The sequence below is a fragment of the Entelurus aequoreus genome, linkage group LG26 (assembly GCF_033978785.1).
Source record: "Entelurus aequoreus isolate RoL-2023_Sb linkage group LG26, RoL_Eaeq_v1.1, whole genome shotgun sequence".
NCBI classification, from domain to species: Eukaryota; Metazoa; Chordata; class Actinopteri; order Syngnathiformes; family Syngnathidae; genus Entelurus; species Entelurus aequoreus.
The window spans coordinates 21,574,232-21,592,358 of NC_084756.1; the positions used below are offsets into that span (position 1 = coordinate 21,574,232).

At 31.8% G+C, this 18,127-nt stretch overlaps 1 protein-coding gene across 4 annotated transcripts in view; it reads left to right on the forward strand.

Moving 5' to 3' along the window:
* The window catches only part of znf362a (zinc finger protein 362a), a 48,049-nt gene that overhangs the window by 14,080 nt on the left and 15,842 nt on the right, over nt 1-18,127 (forward strand). The gene's annotated exons all lie outside the window — the stretch shown is intronic.

Sequence of the window (18,127 nt, forward strand, 5' to 3'; positions counted from 1 at the left end):
AGTATTCTACATATGTATTTTGTTCATTTTCTTAATTCTGATTAGGAAATATATTTTTGTAATTTAAACTTTTGTATATTTTTATTATGATAAATAGTCATTTATTAGTACTCTGCATATGTATTTTGTTATTTTCTCTTAATTCTGATTAGGATAGATTTTTTTGTAATTTATTTAGCCTTTTAACACAACTTAGGTATATTTTATTATGACTAGTGGTGTCATTTGTACAATAACTCTGATAACATATATACATATTTTATGGTTTTTCACATATTCTAGTAAATCTTTTATTTTTTACATATTTTTATTTATGTATTTTGTATTTTTAATATTTTAATATTACAAGTAGGAGTATTTTTCCTAAACCAATATTGATCTCTTTATTTTGTAATTAATTTCCTGTGTGAAATGTGTTATTATAGCTAGTAATTTGTTTTATTCAGTATTCATTTATAATTTTTTGTATATTTTTATTATGATAAATAGTAGTTTTTTAGTACTCTACATATGTATTTTGTTCATTTCTCTTCATTCTGATTAGGATAGATATTTTTGTAATTTATTTAGCCTTTTATAACAATTTAGGTATATTCTATTATGACTAGTGGTGTCATTTGTACAATGACTCAGATACCATATATACATATTTTATTGTTTTTCACATATTCTAGTTGATTATTTTTATTTTTTTTTTAGTTTTTACACATTTGTATTTTTATTTATGTATTTTGTATTTTTAATATTTTAATATTACAAGTAGGAGTACTTTTCCTAAGTCAATATTGAGCTCTTTATTTTATAATACATTTTCAGTGTGATATTTGTTAGTATAGCTAGTAGTTTGTTATTCAGTATTATTTAATAATTTTGTTATATTTTTTTTATTATGACAAATAGTAGTTTATTAGTACCCCAGATATGTATTTTGTTCATTTTTCTTAATTCTGATTAGGATAGATATATTTTTGTAATTTATTTGCTTTTTAACATACAATAACTTAGGTATATTTAATTATGACTAGTAGTGTCATTTGTACTATGATTCAAACCTTATATATACATATTATTTAACGCATTCTAGTTACATTTTTGTTTTGTTTTTACATATTTTTATTTTTTCAGTTTGTATTTTTTTATTAATTAAAAAAAAAAAGTTTTTAGGCCATGTCCATGCAACAAGAAGGAGCTTTTCTAACCTGTAACCTGTTTTTGAAAAAAAGTTTCATCATAATTATTAAAACCAAATAATACACTGCGAGAATCTGTTTGAATCGAGAATCGTGTTTAATCGAGAATCGATTCTGAATCGTAGGTGCCCAAAGATTCACACCCCTAGTATTTTATTTACAGTATTTTTTGTATTTAATTTAATTTAAATTTCTATCCATCAATTAAATGTTTTTGTTCCGAATTTTTGTTTTACTTCTAATTTATTGTTTTTGCCATTTTATTATTATGAGTAATAATATTAGTTCTGATTCAGATACAGCTAGATCCAATGTTTTTTTTTAAAATAAAATTGTGTTTGTTTTATTTTTAGTATTTTCTCTGTAAGGAATAGTATTAGATTTTAATTTTTTTCTGGTTAAAAGATACTTAAAATTTTTGTTTTACATATATTATTTTGTATATTTTAGTAATAGTTTGCCTTCCGTTATATTGTATGTTATGTCTAATGAGATATTTTCTTTTACATGTTCCTAAATTTATGATTTATTTTTAAGTGTAATTTACATATTTAGTAGTAGATTAAATATTCTGATGTACTGTTGTTACATGTATTTTTTGAAAATTATATACTCAGTTTTTACATATTTTTATGCATTCATTCATGTCATATTGTGACGTTGGGTTATTATTATTATTAGTTTTTGTAGTAGCATTAGTGTATATTTATAAAGTAAAATCTAAGTAATTGTAAAATGATTACTTTTAATGATAAATAGTACAAAACCCAAAACCAGTGAAGTTGGCATGTTGTGTAATTCAAAAAAATAAAAACAGAATACAATGATTTGCAAATCCTTTTCAACTTCTATTCAATTAAATAGACTGCAAAGACAATATATTTAATGTTCGAACTGAGAAACTTAATTTTTTGCAAATAATTAACTTGGAATTTAATGGCAGCAACACATAAATAGCAAAAAAGTTGGCACAGGGGCATTTTTACCACTGTGTTATATGGCCTTTCCTTTTAACAACACTCAGTAAACGTTTGGGAACTGAGGAGACACATTTTTGAAGCTTTTCAGATGGAATTCTTTCCCATTCTTGCTTGATGTACAGCTTAAGTTGTTCAACAGTCCGGGGGTCTCCGTTGGGGTATTTTAGGCTTCATAATGCGCCACACATTTTCAATGGGAGACAGATCTGGACTACAGGCAGGCCAGTCTAGTACCCGCACTCTTTTACTATGAAAGCCACGCTGTTGTAACACGTGGCTTGGCATTGTCTTGCTGAAATAAGCAGGGGCGTCCATGCTAACGTTGCTTGGATGGCAACATATGTTGCTCCAAAACCTGTATGTACCTTTCAGCATTAATGGTGCCTTCACAGATGTGTAAGTTACCCATGACTTGGGCACTAATACACCCCCATACCATCACAGATGCTGGCTTTTCCACTTTGCGCCTATAACAATCCGGATGGTTCTTTTCCTCTTTGGTCCGGAGGACACGACGTCCACAGTTTCCAAAAACAATTTGACATGTGGACTCGTCAGACCACAGAAGACTTTTCCACTTTGCATCAGTCCATCTTAGATGAGCTCGGGCCCAGCGAAGCCGACGGCGTTTCTGGGTGTTGTTGATAAATGGCTTTCGCTTTGCATAGTAGAGTTTCAACTTGCACTTACAGATGTAGCGACCAACTGTCGTTACTGACAGTGTTTTTCTGAAGTGTTCCTGAGCTCATGTGGTGATATCCTTTACACACTGATTTCGCTTTTTGATGCAGTATCGCCTGAGGGATCGAAGGTCCGTAATATCATCGCTTACGTGCAGTGATTTCTCCAAATTCTCTGAACCTTTTGATGATGTTACACACCGTAGATGGTGAAATCCCTTAATTCCTTGCAAAAGCTGGTTGAGAAATGTTGTTTTCAAACCGTTGGACAATTTACTCACGCATTTGTTCACAAATTAGTGACCCTCGCCCCATCCTTGTTTGTGAATGACTGAGCATTTCATGGAAGCTGCTTTTATACCCAATCATGGCACCCACCTGTTCCCAATTAGCCTGTTCACCTGTGGGATGTTCCAAATAAGTGTTTGATGAGCATTCCTCAACTTTCTCAGTCTTTTTTGCCACTTGTGCCAGCTTTTTTGAAACATGCTGCAGGCATCAAATTCCAAATGAGCTAATATTTGGAAAAAATAAAATTTTCCATTTCGAATGTTAAATATCTTGTCTTTGCAGTCTATTCAATTGAATATAGGTTGAAAATGATTTTTAAATCATTGTATTCTGTTTTTTATTTACTATTTACACAACGTGCCAACTTCACTGGTTTTGGGGTTTGTAATATTTAAATCACTATGATGACTAAATGGCATACGCAGGCAAAGTTAAGGATGCATAATAGAATCAAAAAGGTGCATATTTTTTGCAGTGGCATGGTATCAAAGTGTTGCTATGATACGCTGTGATGTATTAACAAGGTTATTTGACCTACTCCTCAGTTACATTTCTCAGCATCACAGGGGAATTATACGTTGACTTCGCCTATTTGACCTCCATCCGTATATTTTCCATACTGCGTATTCTCATTAGGGTCGCGGGTAAGCTGGAGCCTATCCCAGCTGACAGCCTAGTCAGGATGCCAGTCAATCGCAGCTATTTTTAACCGTTTCGACCAAAATAGATTGATTGTTGCTGTTGTAATGGTTACAGAAGACATTTGAGTGTTACTTTGCGCAAGGAACTATGAAGACAAAATGTATCGAATGACCATTTTTCCGCGCCGTTCCTGCAAGTTGGAAGGAGGCTGCAGGAGGTGAAAACGAGCCCCCACTGGCATCATTAGACAAATATTTGGGGGGTGGTGGGGGGCGTTTCTGGACCGATCGTTTTTTGTTGCTCTTGGCTGGCTCATGCAGGCCAGTGTTATGCCTGGGCTAAAGCAAACACATGCAGGAATGGTGAAGTGTGCCAAAGCCTGCGAGAGAAAATGTCTCCAAAAGAGCACAACTTATGGAAGGAAAAATATCATTTCTCCCTGCAGAAAGAAACTTGAGATTTGGCAAAAATGACACAACTTAATCCCATTCAACTTTTCGCAGTGTTGCTAATTGAGCCCAAGAGGAACACAATCCATTTTGTATAGAGATGTCCAATAATATCGGACTGCCGATATTATCGGCTGGTAAATGCTTTAAAATGTAATATCGGAAATTATCGGTATCGGTTTTAAAATGATCGGTATCTGTTTCAAAAAGTACAATTTTTTACTTTTTAAAACGCCGCTGTGTACACGGACGTAGGGAGAAGTACAGAGCGCCAATAAACCTTAAAGGCACTGCCCTTTGCGTGCCGGCCCAATCACATAATACTTACGACTTTTCACACACACACACAAGTGAATGCAACGTACTTGGTCAACAGCCATACAGGTCACACTGAGGGTGGCCGTATAAACAACTTTAACACTGTTACAAATATGCGCCACACTGTGAACCCACACCAAACAAGAATGACAAACACATTTCGGGAGAACATCCGCACCGTAACACAACATAAACACAGCAGAACAAATACCCAGAACCACTTGCAGCACTAACTCTTCCGGGACGCTACAATATAAAACCCCCCAACTCCGCCCACCTCAACCTCCTCATGCTCTCTCAGGGAGAGCATGTCCCAAATTCCAAGTTGCTGTTTTGAGGCATGTTTTAAAAAAATAATGCACTTTGTGACTTCAATAATAAATATGGCAGTGCCATGTTGGCATTTTTTTTCCAAAACTTGAGTTGATTTATTTTGGAAAACCTTGTTACATTGTTTAATGCATCCAGCGGGGCATCACGACAAAATTAGGCATAATAATGTGTAGGGCTGCAACAACTAATCGATTATAAAAATAGTTGGCGATTAATTTAGTCATCGATTTGTTGGATCTATGCTATGCTATGCGCATGCGCAGAGGCTACTTTAAAAAAAAAAAAATTACAAACCTTTATTTATAAACTGCAACATTTGCAAACAGCTGAGAAACAATAATCAAAATAAGTATGGTGCCAGTATGCTGTTTTTTTTCAATAAAATACTGGAAAGGATAGAAATGTAGTTTGTCTCTTTTATCCGATTATTAGTTGATTAATCGAAGTAATAATCGATAGATTAATCAATTAGCAAATTAGTTGTTAGTTGCAGCCCTAATAATGTGTTAATTCCACGACTGTATATATCGGTATCGGTTGATATCGGAATCGGTAATTAAGAGTTGGACAATATCAGATATCGGCAAAAAGCCATTATCGGACATCTCTAATTTTGAACCATGGCATAGCCCGTTAGATAACATAAGAACAAACAAAAAATATGGCGCACCACTTTTCTTCCAAAAATAGATTTTGAGTTGATTTGATCATTCAGGTCAGAATAAACGCCTTTTCTAATTCCAGAACATTTAAATTGTAAAGTTTAAACGGTTTACTTCATCCTTGAACCAGGAAGTAGCCTGCTAGCTCACATACGGACAACAACAAAAATGTCGCTCTACAAATTTTAAAATTTTTAATCTTTTTCCCCCCCAGAAATGGATTCTCTGTTTTTGTCGTATGAGTCACAGTGGAAATGTTCGCCTTGACCCAAAGTAAAGTCCTGTTTGTCTTTTCCCAACAAGCTTGGTTTGTTGTATTTCTCCGTGAACCAGGAAGTAGCCTTTTAGAAACTTAACTCCGTAGTTTTCTTTTTTGTTAGTTTTGGTATTTTGTGTTTTCATCATATGAGTCACAATAGAAGCATTTCTTCCTTTCCAGAATGCACCTGGTAGAGTCCTGTCTCTCTAATTTAAACATTTTATTGCCTGAATCAGGAAGTAGCCCGCTAGCTAACGTATGAATAAACAAAAACAACATTAAGGCCGTTTTAAAAGAGGATTTTTTTTAAATTCTGGTTTTATCATTGAAATCATAACGGTAGAGCCCCCTCCCAATCCCAGAATGCACATGGGCCTGAGTCCTTTCTTTTTAATCAACATTTTACCTCGTTCTGCATGAACCGTGAAGTAGCCTGTTAGCTAACATACAAACAAACAAACAAACATTTTCTTTAAATCATTTATTTTCAGTTTACTTTATCATGCGGGTCACAGTTGATCATTTCCCTCGTTACAGCACACAAATTGTAAAGTCCTGTTTGTCATTTAGTCAAAATAACATATTTAGTCAAAATAACATTTAGTCTAAATAACATATTTAGTCAAAATAACATTTAGTTAAAATAACATATGTAGTCAAAATAAAAAATTTAGTCAAAATAACATACTTAGTCAAAATAACATATTTAGTCAAAATAACATATTTAGTCAAAATAACTTAAGTCAAAATAACATATTTAGTCAAAATAACAATATCTAGTCAAAATAACATATTTAGTCAAAATAACAATATTTAGTCAAAATAACAATATTTAGTCAAAATAACATATTTAGTCAAAATAACAATATTTAGTCAAAATAACATATTTAGTCAAAATAACAATATCTAGTCAAAATAACATATTTAGTCAATATAACATTTAGTCAAAATAACATATTTACCGGTAGTCAAAATAACATATTTAGTCAAAATAGCATACTTAGTCAAAATAACATACTTAGTCAAAATAACAATATCTAGTCAAAATAACATATTTAGTCAAAATAACATTTAGTTAAAATAACATATGTAGTCAAAATAAAACATTTAGTCAAAATAACATACTTAGTCAAAATAACATTCTTAGTCAAAATAACATATTTAGTCAAAATAACATATTTAGTCAAAATAACTTAAGTCAAAATAACATATTTAGTCAAAATAACAATATCTAGTCAAAATAACATATTTAGTCAAAATAACAATATTTAGTCAAAATAAAATATTTAGTCAAAATAACAATATTTAGTCAAAATAACATATTTAGTCAAAATAACAATATTTAGTCAAAATAACATATTTAGTCAAAATAACAATATCTAGTCAAAATAACAATATCTAGTCAAAATAACATATTTAGTCAATATAACATTTAGTCAAAATAACATATTTACCGGTAGTCAAAATAACATATTTAGTCAAAATAACATACTTAGTCAAAATAACATACTTAGTCAAAATAACAATATCTAGTCAAAATAACATATTTAGTCAAAATAACATTTAGTTAAAATAACATATGTAGTCAAAATAAAAAATTTAGTCAAAATAACATACTTAGTCAAAATAACATACTTAGTCAAAATAACATTCTTAGTCAAAATAACATATTTAGTCAAAATAACATATTTAGTCAAAATAACTTATTTAGTCAAAATAACAATATCTAGTCAAAATAACATATTTAGTCAAAATAACAATATTTAGTCAAAATAACAATATTTAGTCAAAATAAAATATTTAGTCAAAATAACAATATTTAGTCAAAATAAAATATTTAGTCAAATAACAATATTTAGTCAAAATAACATATTTAGTCAAAATAACAATATTTAGTCAAAATAACATATTTAGTCAAAATAACAATATCTAGTCAAAATAACAATATCTAGTCAAAATAACATATTTAGTCAATATAACATTTAGTCAAAATAACATATTTACCGGTAGTCAAAATAACATACTTAGTCAAAATAACATACTTAGTCAAAATAACAATATCTAGTCAAAATAACATATTTAGTCAAAATAACAATATTTAGTCAAAATAACATATTTAGTCAAAATAACAAAATTTAGTCAAAATAACAATATTTAGTCAAAATAACAATATTTAGTCAAAATAACATATTTAGTCAAAATAACAATATCTAGTCAAAATAATATCTAGTCAAAATAACAATATTTAGTCAAAATAACAATATTTAGTCAAAATAACATATTTAGTCAAAATAACATATTTAGTCAATATAACATTTAGTCAAAATAACATATTTACCGGTAGTCAAAATAACATATTTAGTCAAAATAATCAATATCTAGTCAAAATAATATATTTAGTCAAAATAACAATATTTAGTCAAAATAACATATTTAGTCAAAATAACATATTTAGTCAATATAACATTTAGTCAAAATAACATATTTAACGGTAGTCAAAATAACATATTTAGTCAAAATAACATACTTAGTCAAAATAACAATATTTAGTCAAAATAACATATTTAGTCATTAATGAACCAAGAAGTAGCCTGCTAGCTAAAGAACGGACAAGAAGAAAAATGGCGCGCCACAATTTTTTGGACTTCTTTTAAAAAAAATAGATTTTCTGTTTTTGTCGTACGAGTCACAGTGAAAATGTTCCCCTTGTCCCAGAGCGCACAAAGTAAAGTCCTGTTTGTCTTTTTCGAACAAGTTAGATTCATTGTCTTTTTCCATGAAGCAGGAAGTAGCCTTTCAGCTAACACATGGAAAAACATAACTCCGTAGTTCTGTTAGGTTAATATATTTTGTGTGTTTGTCTTATAAGTCACGATAAAAGCATCTGTTAGGTTAATATATTTTGTGTGTTTGTCTTATAAGTCACGATAAAAGCGTCTGTTAGGTTAATATATTTTGTGTGTTTGTCTTATAAGTCACGATAAAAGCGTCTGTTAGGTTAATATATTTTGTGTGTTTGTCTTATAAGTCCCGATAAAAGCGTCTGTTAGGTTAATATATTTTGTGTGTTTGTCTTATAAGTCACGATAAAAGCGTCTGTTAGGTTAATATATTTTGTGTGTTTGTCTTATAAGTCACGATAAAAGCGTCTGTTAGGTTAATATATTTTGTGTGTTTGTCTTATAAGTCACGATGAAAGCGTCTGTTAGGTTAATATATTTTGTGTGTTTGTCTTATAAGTCACGATAAAAGCGTCTGTTAGGTTAATATATTTTGTGTGTTTGTCTTATAAGTCACGATAAAAGCGTCTGTTAGGTTAATATATTTTGTGTGTTTGTCTTATAAGTCACGATGAAAGCGTCTGTTAGGTTAATATATTTTGTGTGTTTGTCTTATAAGTCACGATAAAAGCGTCTGTTAGGTTAATATATTTTGTGTGTTTGCCTTATAAGTCACGATAAAAGCGTCTGTTAGGTTAATATATTTTGTGTGTTTGTCTTATAAGTCACGATAAAAGCGTCTGTTAGGTTAATATATTTTGTGTGTTTGTCTTATAAGTCACGATAAAAGCGTCTGTTAGGTTAATATATTTTGTGTGTTTGTCTTATAAGTCACGATAAAAGCGTCTGTTAGGTTAATATATTTTGTGTGTTTGTCTTATAAGTCACGATAAAAGCGTCTGTTAGGTTAATATATTTTGTGTGTTTGTCTTATAAGTCACGATAAAAGCGTCTGTTAGGTTAATATATTTTGTGTGTTTGTCTTATAAGTCACGATAAAAGCGTCTGTTAGGTTAATATATTTTGTGTGTTTGTCTTATAAGTCACGATAAAAGCGTCTGTTAGGTTAATATATTTTGTGTGTTTGTCTTATAAGTCACGATAAAAGCGTCTGTTAGGTTAATATATTTTGTGTGTTTGTCTTATAAGTCACGATAAAAGCGTCTGTTAGGTTAATATATTTTGTGTGTTTGCCTTATAAGTCACGATAAAAGCGTCTGTTAGGTTAATATATTTTGTGTGTTTGTCTTATAAGTCACGATAAAAGCGTCTGTTAGGTTAATATATTTTGTGTGTTTGTCTTATAAGTCACGATAAAAGCGTCTGTTAGGTTAATATATTTTGTGTGTTTGTCTTATAAGTCACGATAAAAGCGTCTGTTAGGTTAATATATTTTGTGTGTTTGTCTTATAAGTCACGATAAAAGCGTCTGTTAGGTTAATATATTTTGTGTGTTTGTCTTATAAGTCACGATAAAAGCGTTTGTTAGGTTAATATATTTTGTGTGTTTGTCTTATAAGTCACAATAAAAGCGTCTGTTAGGTTAATATATTTTGTGTGTTTGCCTTATAAGTCACGATAAAAGCGTCTGTTAGGTTAATATATTTTGTGTGTTTGTCTTATAAGTCACGATAAAAGCGTCTGTTAGGTTAATATATTTTGTGTGTTTGTCTTATAAGTCACGATGAAAGCGTCTGTTAGGTTAATATATTTTGTGTGTTTGTCTTATAAGTCACGATAAAAGCGTCTGTTAGGTTAATATATTTTGTGTGTTTGTCTTATAAGTCACGATAAAAGCGTCTGTTAGGTTAATATATTTTGTGTGTTTGTCTTATAAGTCACGATAAAAGCGTTTGTTAGGTTAATATATTTTGTGTGTTTGTCTTATAAGTCACAATAAAAGCGTCTGTTAGGTTAATATATTTTGTGTGTTTGCCTTATGAGTCACGATAAAAGCGTCTGTTAGGTTAATATATTTTGTGTGTTTGTCTTATAAGTCACGATAAAAGCGTCTGTTAGGTTAATATATTTTGTGTGTTTGTCTTATAAGTCACGATAAAAGCGTCTGTTAGGTTAATATATTTTGTGTGTTTGTCTTATAAGTCACGATAAAAGCGTCTGTTAGGTTAATATATTTTGTGTGTTTGTCTTATAAGTCACGATAAAAGCGTCTGTTAGGTTAATATATTTTGTGTGTTTGTCTTATAAGTCACGATAAAAGCGTCTGTTAGGTTAATATATTTTGTGTGTTTGTCTTATAAGTCACGATAAAAGCGTCTGTTAGGTTAATATATTTTGTGTGTTTGTCTTATAAGTCACGATAAAAGCGTCTGTTAGGTTAATATATTTTGTGTGTTTGTCTTATAAGTCACGATAAAAGCGTCTGTTAGGTTAATATATTTTGTGTGTTTGTCTTATAAGTCACGATAAAAGCGTCTGTTAGGTTAATATATTTTGTGTGTTTGTCTTATAAGTCACGATAAAAGCGTCTGTTAGGTTAATATATTTTGTGTGTTTGTCTTATAAGTCACGATAAAAGCGTCTGTTAGGTTAATATATTTTGTGTGTTTGTCTTATAAGTCACGATAAAAGCGTCTGTTAGGTTAATATATTTTGTGTGTTTGTCTTATAAGTCACGATAAAAGCGTCTGTTAGGTTAATATATTTTGTGTGTTTGTCTTATAAGTCACGATAAAAGCGTCTGTTAGGTTAATATATTTTGTGTGTTTGTCTTATAAGTCACGATAAAAGCGTCTGTTAGGTTAATATATTTTGTGTGTTTGTCTTATAAGTCACAATAAAAGCGTCTGTTAGGTTAATATATTTTGTGTGTTTGTCTTATAAGTCACGATAAAAGCGTCTGTTAGGTTAATATATTTTGTGTGTTTGCCTTATAAGTCACGATAAAAGCGTCTGTTAGGTTAATATATTTTGTGTGTTTGTCTTATAAGTCACGATAAAAGCGTCTGTTAGGTTAATATATTTTGTGTGTTTGTCTTATAAGTCACGATAAAAGCGTCTGTTAGGTTAATATATTTTGTGTGTTTGTCTTATAAGTCACAATAAAAGCGTCTGTTAGGTTAATATATTTTGTGTGTTTGTCTTATAAGTCACGATAAAAGCGTCTGTTAGGTTAATATATTTTGTGTGTTTGCCTTATAAGTCACGATAAAAGCGTCTGTTAGGTTAATATATTTTGTGTGTTTGTCTTATAAGTCACGATAAAAGCGTCTGTTAGGTTAATATATTTTGTGTGTTTGTCTTATAAGTCACGATAAAAGCGTCTGTTAGGTTAATATATTTTGTGTGTTTGTCTTATAAGTCACGATAAAAGCGTCTGTTAGGTTAATATATTTTGTGTGTTTGTCTTATAAGTCACGATGAAAGCGTCTGTTAGGTTAATATATTTTGTGTGTTTGTCTTATAAGTCACGATAAAAGCGTCTGTTAGGTTAATATATTTTGTGTGTTTGTCTTATAAGTCACGATAAAAGCGTCTGTTAGGTTAATATATTTTGTGTGTTTGTCTTAAAAGTCACGATAAAAGCGTCTGTTAGGTTAATATATTTTGTGTGTTTGTCTTATAAGTCACGATAAAAGCGTCTGTTAGGTTAATATATTTTGTGTGTTTGTCTTATAAGTCACGATAAAAGCGTCTGTTAGGTTAATATATTTTGTGTGTTTTTCTTATAAGTCACGATAAAAGCGTCCGTTAGGTTAATATATTTTGTGTGTTTGTCTTATAAGTCACGATAAAAGCGTCTGTTAGGTTAATATATTTTGTGTGTTTGTCTTATAAGTCACGATAAAAGCGTCTGTTAGGTTAATTTATTTTGTGTGTTTGTCTTATAAGTCACGATAAAAGCGTCTGTTAGGTTAATATATTTTGTGTGTTTGTCTTATAAGTCACGATAAAAGCGTCTGTTAGGTTAATATATTTTGTGTGTTTGTCTTATAAGTCACGATAAAAGCGTCTGTTAGGTTAATATATTTTGTGTGTTTGTCTTATAAGTCACGATAAAAGCGTCTGTTAGGTTAATATATTTTGTGTGTTTTTCTTATAAGTCACGATAAAAGCGTCCGTTAGGTTAATATATTTTGTGTGTTTGTCTTATAAGTCACGATAAAAGCGTCTGTTAGGTTAATATATTTTGTGTGTTTGTCTTATAAGTCACGATAAAAGCGTCTGTTAGGTTAATTTATTTTGTGTGTTTGTCTTATAAGTCACGATAAAAGCGTCTGTTAGGTTAATATATTTTGTGTGTTTGTCTTATAAGTCACGATAAAAGCGTCTGTTAGGTTAATTTATTTTGTGTGTTTGTCTTATAAGTCACGATAAAAGCGTCTGTTAGGTTAATATATTTTGTGTGTTTGTCTTATAAGTCACGATAAAAGCGTCTGTTAGGTTAATATATTTTGTGTGTTTGTCTTATAAGTCACGATAAAAGCATCTGTTAGGTTAATATATTTTGTGTGTTTGTCTTATAAGTCACGATAAAAGCGTCTGTTAGGTTAATATATTTTGTGTGTTTGTCTTATAAGTCACGATAAAAGCGTCTGTTGGGTTAATATATTTTGTGTGTTTGTCTTATAAGTCACGATAAAAGCGTCTGTTGGGTTAATATATTTTGTGTGTTTGTCTTATAAGTCACGATAAAAGCGTCTGTTAGGTTAATATATTTTGTGTGTTTGTCTTATAAGTCACGATAAAAGTGTTTCCTACTTTCCAGTATGCACCTGGTAGAGTCCTGTCTCTCTAATTCCAACATTTTATCGCATGAATCAGGAAGTAGCCTGCTAGCTAACATATGAATGGACAAAAATATTAGGGCAGTTTTAAAATAGGATTTTTTATTATGGTTTTGTTGTTAAAATCATAATGATAGTCCCCCCACCCTCCGTCCAAGAATGCACATGGGCATGAGTCCTGTCTCTTTAATTAACATTTTACCTACTACCACCTACTCAGTGGCCTTGTGGTTAGCGTGTCGGTAGGTTGTGAGTTCAAACCCCGGCCGAGTCATACCAAAGACTATAAAAATGGGAGCCATTACCTCCCTGCTTGGCACTCAGCATCAAGGGTTGGAATTGGGGGGTTAAATCACCAAAATGATTCCCGAGCGTGGCCACTGCTGCTGCTCACTGCTCCCCTCACCTCCCTGGGGGTGGAACAAGGGGATGGGTCAAATGCAGAGGACACATTTCATCACACCTAGTGTGCGTGTGTGTGACAATCATTGGTACTTTAACTCTGAACTTTAACTTAACTTTAGTATGATAGCTGTGTTATAGAATAGAAAGTACTTTATTGATCCCTGGGGGAAATTCAGCACCACAGTTCGCTCACAATAGACAATAATAATAATAAATAATATAATATATGTAATATATTATATATATAATATATGAATAATATAAATATATTCTACATTTAAGTGCAGTCAAGAAGGAACATATGCATTATACAGTCTGATGGCTGTCGGTATGAAGGACCTCCTGTGTCGTTCCGTGAAATTATACATTTAATAATAATAATAATAATAATTATACAACGTCCTCCACGCCATGTGATTTATTGTGTAGCGTTAGACTTGCCGAAGTGTTATTACTTACGTTTGTGGTTGCTGTGCTGTGAGGAGGTGATCCACGCGATGGCCTTGACGCCTCTGTTGGCTCTGATAAGGCTTAGAACGGGCCGCCTAAACATGTGTGCTGATCATGTGACAACATATCTCCCAGGATGCAACAGTTTAAGCGCCACATCCTGGGCATCAAGCATCTCCTTTTCTGACGCAAGAGCACTAAAGACGTTTTGATGCGTGCCCCTTTTTGGGTGTTTTTTAATTTAAAGCAAAGGTTTTTGTAATTCTGCTTTATAAGTTTTGATTGTGAAGTTATGGTTGCCCTCAGAGGGCCGCTTTTAACAATGAGTTTTATATGGATATGCTTGTATAAATATAATTAATTAACAATATATTTTTTTACATAAGCTGCAAAAAAATATTTACATTTTACTTTACAAACTGGCAGCTCAGTCACAAGAATGTCATAGTAAAAGCAGTGGGTTTTTTACAGCATATAAAAAAATGGACTAAATGGAATGGAGAAACAATACCACTGTTTTTAGCGGTAAAATTCGAGCATCAGAGCTGCCGGTTTGTTTATTTTTTTGCGTAACATCTTGTTTTAATGTTTTTTTGTTTATTTTTTAATGTTTTAATTAGAGATGTCCGATAATGGCTTTTTTGCCGATATTCGGATATTGTCCAACTCTTAATTACCGATTCCGATATCAACCGATACCGATATATACAGTCGTGGAATTAACACATTATTATGCCTAATTTTGTTGTGACGCACCGCTGGATGCATTAAACAATGTAACAAGGTTTTCCAAAATAAATCAACTTGAGTTATGGAAAAAAAGTGCCAACATGGCACTGCCATATTTATTATTGAAGTCACAAAGTGCATTATTTTTTTTAACATGCCTCAAAACAGCAGCTTGGAATTTGGGTCATGCTCTCCTTGAGAGAGCATGAGGAGGTTGAGGTGTGGGGGGGAAGGAGGTAGCGGGGGGTGCATATTATAGCGTCCCGGAAGAGTTAGTGCTGCAAGGGGTTCTGGGTATTTGTTCTGTTGTGTTTATGTTGTGTTACGGTGCGGATGTTCTCCGGTAATGTGTTTGTCATTCTTGTTTGGTGTGGGTTCACAGTGTGGCGCATATTTGTAACAGTGTTAAAGTTGTTTATACGGACACCCTCAGTGTGACCTGTATGGCTGTTGATCAAGTATGCATGCATTCACTTGTGTGTGTGAAAAGCCGTAGATATTGTGTGACTGGGCCGGCACGCAAAGGAAGTGCCTTTAAGGTTCATTGGCGCTCTGTACTTCTCCCTACGTCCGTGTACACAGCGGCGTTTTAAAAAGTCATACATTTTACTTTTTGAAACCGATACCGATAATTTTGAAACAGATACCGATAATTTCCGATATTACATTTTAAAGCATTTATTGGGCGATAATATCGGACATCCCTAGTTTTAATGTCTTACTGTATATGGAAAAAACAGTAGCAAAGTTGATTGTACGGTAAAAATCTCAGTCGGCGGAATTTAACCGTAAAATCTATTGTCAATTTTACAGTCTGGAATTTGATTGATAATTTGTTTTGAAATCATAAGTCAAGCAGATATTTAAGTACAGTATTTTTATTTATTTTTTTAATGTTTTTTTGAATACATAATATAATATTTTTAATTTGATAATATTGAATTTTAAAAGATATGCAATTGCATGCGGTACATGATTTTTGATGTCTAAAGGGAAAGAACAAATATATTTAGTGAGAAAAGATTAAGCATTTTATTAACGCATATTATTTCCAGGCTTTCGCGGGCCACATACAATAATACGGCGGGACAGATTTGGCCCCCGGGCCTTGAGTTGGACACCTGCGGTCTAAAAGTATGTTTATTAGGGATGTTCCCATCAGTGTGTTATGCTGTTGATTATGCTGCCGATCATCCATGAGTGAGATCGGCAGATACCAATAAAGACATGTTTTAACTGTGCATTTTTCAATTTATATATGATGAGTGCTATTGACGGCTTAACAATAACAACGCAATATTGAAACTACTTCCTTTTTCTCTTTTATACAAAAAAAATAGTTTGAGCAAAACAAAGTCAATCGTACACAATAACGAAACAAAAGCAAAAAATTATTACTCATTTGAACTTGTTGTGCCCTTAAAGTTTCCAAGAAATTATTCCCTCGGTTCATAAACATTAACAAAAACAACAAAAATATTTTTTTTTAGGAAATAAAACAATAGATTTATTCACTCCACTACTGATATTACCCTTAGTATCGACACCACACATTTATGGATCGATCCTCCCCTTGTGTGTGGCAATGCATAATCTAGATTCTAGACTCTTATTAATCTACTTGTTCATTTCCTGTTAATAACTGCGTACTTTCTGCTGTAACATGATTACATCTACATTCCTTAAACTTTACTACGCGCTTATTTCTTCTGTTGTTTCTAGCTTAAATTAGCTTTGCCATTAGCATGTCTGCTACTGAGTTCCTCTCTCTGTGTAACATGTTTAGCGTCATCCTCCAGGGATAATAACACTTGATAATGATACTAAATAATGCAATTTATTTTCCGTAATGGCGATTGTTATTATTACTTTAGGGGAGCAGATCCACATGGTGTAGGGCAGGGGTGTCCAAAGTGCGGCCCCGGGGCCATTTGCGGCCTGCAGGTCATTTTTTAATGGCCCCACGGCCCATTTTAAAATACTATTAAAAAAAATTAAAACATAAAAAGTGGTATGAAAGAGCAAACAGGTGAAATGTAACAAGAAAATGTTGCAATGTTTACTCTAATGACACAAAGCTGCCATGCAGGCTGTTTCTTTCTTTAAAAAATAATAATGAATGAAAATCAATGTTATTATGAATTATTGACCTATCCAAGGCTCCAATTATGTCACATTAAATATTGCACTTTGAGATATTTTTTAGGGAAAATGTTGCATATTTTGTGTTTGCCATATAAAAAATTTAGTTTTTTAAAACATTTTTTAAAGAAGGGCCTAAAACGAACAAACCAAAAACATAAACAACAATACAACGTATAATTGACGGATAGATCTGAAGTTGATCTCGAGATTATTGTGTTAAAAGTAAACAGTAAAAAAAAATGTATAATTAATTTTTTAACTCTTTAATGAGTAGGACCCTTTTGGTTCCCCAATCATTTTTGTGTGATTTGTTTTTAAGTGTCATTGCTCAAAAAAGAACAATGAATTAAAATCAATGGTGTCATGAGGTATTGACCGTTTTAAGGCTCCAATTATTATATAATCTCAAATATTCCTCTTAAAAATTTTATTGTGTGAAAATATTGCATATTTTGTGTTTTTTCCATAAAAAACAGGGTTTTCTTTGACAAAAAGAGCATACGACTTAAATCTTTAAAAACGTTATATTGACAGATAGACCTAATGTTGACCATTAATGACCATATTAAATATTTTTTGGACCAAAACCCTTTTGGGGTCCCCAAAATGTATATTTTTTATACATACCGGTATATTGTATTGGTTTTTAAAATAAAAAAATATCAAAATGGCCCCCGATTGCTTTGATTTTTCAGTGTGCGGCCCTCAGTGGAAAAAGTTTGGACACCCCTTGTGTAGGGAGACAAATAATTTTAATTAATAGGATTAATCGGCAATACCAATCGCATACGTTTTCGGGAAAATCGTCCGATACCGATGTTAATGTTGTGGTTTGCAGGTGTGTGTAACTGCGCTGCATCATACCGAAAGCCGTTTTTAATAGTTTGACACTCTTGTGAAGCGAAGGCAACCTAAATATTAGTAACAACTCTCACTATGAAGCAGTGCAGTCAATCACGAGAAATAAAAAGTCCCAAAATGGCCCAAAAAAAACCCCCAACAAGAGGTCAGTCATGTTGGTTTGAAGTTAAAACCATTTTCAGGGTTTTTGTATATTGTATATGTA